We start from the raw sequence: 2,186 nt of genomic DNA, 5'->3' as shown, positions 1-2,186 counted from the left end.
AAAAAAATCGGCGACGGTACCGTTGCAGGAGACACAGCCAATACTAATAGTAATAGTAATAGTAATAGCAATAGTAATAGTATTAGTATCATGGTATGGTTGGAACTTTAAACTTGTACTAGCCAGCCTATGTTTAATGGTTTACTCGTTTAAAATTGTCGCATTCTTAAATGGTAACTTGTTCTGTTGCTTATGTTAGCTTTTCATCTTAATTAACTACAACTGTACCTGTATTGTGTACCAAATCTAGTACACAAGTTTGATAGTGCGCTGCCATTTAAACATCGCTCGCGACCTCTGGTGGGTGTATTCAACAACCCAAGTGTAGGCTACCAACCTGTTTCAGAAGTGCATTTGTTATATGCTCGTATTTCCATATACTAACTAAGTTACAATAACCTCAAAACCTTATCAGTCTTAGTCTTCAAAGTCCAGCGGACGGATAGAGATAAAGTTGATTAAATAGGCAGATAACAATTTTCTTAGTCTATGATATTTCGTACCAATAATGCAATATTGGCGCATATTTGAATTTTTATTTCGTCATGAAAGGTGAGGGAATTGGAAAAGAAGCGTACGAAAGAGTAAACTTTCTGTATCAGGTAATGACTAATGAGTACTAATGGAGTCACAGGCATACGTTGACATAAATTGCTTTTGGCGTAAGCAATTAGTTGTCATGCATGATAGTCCACTGTTTGTATGAGCGTGTTATTGCCGATACTGTCGCTGTCATTTTAATTTGTCACGAATGCGGCATCATCAGAGCACTGGCAGCAAGAACAAGTCCGCACCTGCAGCTACAGCACACACGCATATATTGACTATATATATAACAACCGTTGTTATATGTAGTCAATAGATGCGTGTGTGCTGTAGCTGCAGGTGCGGACTTGTTCTTGCTGCCAGTGCATCAGAGGTGTGCTCAACAGCGCGAACGCTCGCGTGCGCTCGCCTTCTGAACGACACTGCACGGTTGAGCTAGTCAGACCAGGCTGTGCGACCGATTGTCTATGACCGATTGTCTTCTAACCCTAGCAAGACCGTTTCTTGGAGCTAGTCGAGCGCTCGCAAGCGCGCGCGATCAGGCTCTCTAGGCTGTTCGCGCAGCGCGCGAGTTGTTTTCAAGATGGCGACGGGCAATCTGGTGAATGCGAATCTAATACTTCTGACTTTGGGAAGTGTCGATGGTCGAAAGAGTTTACTTTCTATATACTCGCTGCGATGAAGGAAAGGGCATTCTAATTTCGTCTGCTAATTCGTTTAACAGTACTTGTTCAAAGACGCGATTAAAATTTGCTGAGGAAGCCGCCATCTTGGATAAAGGGAGCGCTCGGTGTCGTTCAAGTGGCGCTGCGTTCGTGCTGCGAGCGTTCGCGCTGTTGACCACGTCTCGGGCACGTGCCGGCAGTGCCAGTTGCAAGTTGCACATCTGTAAAAACTAAAAGAAAATATATCATGTCTTAGTTTCTTAAAAATTAGGAAGATGATTTCATACTGTTAATTGAAGTAACCGCTCTTTGTTGCTTGTGTTGTGTCACTTAAATCCATAACTGAGGACGAAAATGGTTTAAGAATGAATGCTCGTGCATTAACGGCATACTAGGCACATTGATTATGCAATGTTGACGAATGCTAGAGTAACTGGCACCTTGTATAGTTAATAAGTACATAACCTTACATCCAAACGCGTATTAGTTTGTCCAATATCTAGGGTTCGACACTAACGCTAGTCCGTTAGTCCGAGACTAGTAAAAAATAAGAAGGACTAGTAAATACCCCATAGCCGTTAGTCCTGCGGACTAGTTATTTTCCCCGTCCTTCACCGTTCCAATTTACCATCTTCCCATCGATTTTACTATAGTCCCGGCGGCAGCTTCTCTGAACCAAGATCCAAAGAGCTATATATAACTGATTGCCATCAACAAGTTTTCCCTGTTAGATGCACTAGTACAAGGAGATGCTAGCACGCTCTGCACGCTAGACAGTCTGCAGCCGGATATCCGCGCGAAGCGCGCCAACGCCGCCCTGGCGGCATTCTAACACGATTTCGCTGCTCCCATTCCATCACCTTCAACGGGTTTACATATATAAGGCAAGCAGCAAGTTCGCTGAGTTGAGCAGTTCTGCCGATTGGACGACCGATTTCACTACCCATCACTACCCATGTAGCTTGAGATTTGCTT

The 2,186-nt window shown here is 43.5% G+C and overlaps 2 protein-coding genes across 3 annotated transcripts in view; one reads left to right on the top strand and one right to left on the bottom strand.

Moving 5' to 3' along the window:
* The window catches only part of LOC106805114 (solute carrier family 35 member C2-like), a 10,078-nt gene extending 9,790 nt beyond the window's left edge, over window positions 1-288 (bottom strand). For both annotated transcript variants that reach the window (XM_014806593.1, XM_014806594.1), the window contains exon 1: window positions 229-288. The gene's annotated coding sequence lies outside the window, so the exon portion shown is untranslated. The remainder of the gene's footprint in view (window positions 1-228) is intronic.
* Window positions 289-317: 29 nt separating this feature from the next.
* Window positions 318-2,186, top strand: part of LOC106805116 (ribonuclease P protein subunit p21-like) — a 33,080-nt gene continuing 31,211 nt past the window's right edge. The window contains exon 1 of the mRNA XM_014806597.1: window positions 318-552. The gene's annotated coding sequence lies outside the window, so the exon portion shown is untranslated. The remainder of the gene's footprint in view (window positions 553-2,186) is intronic.

The sequence above is a fragment of the Priapulus caudatus genome, unplaced genomic scaffold (genome assembly GCF_000485595.1).
Source record: "Priapulus caudatus unplaced genomic scaffold, Priapulus_caudatus-5.0.1 Scaffold100, whole genome shotgun sequence".
In the NCBI taxonomy this organism is placed as follows: Eukaryota; Metazoa; Priapulida; class Priapulimorpha; order Priapulimorphida; family Priapulidae; genus Priapulus; species Priapulus caudatus.
This window is presented reverse-complemented; position numbering and strand designations above follow the sequence as displayed.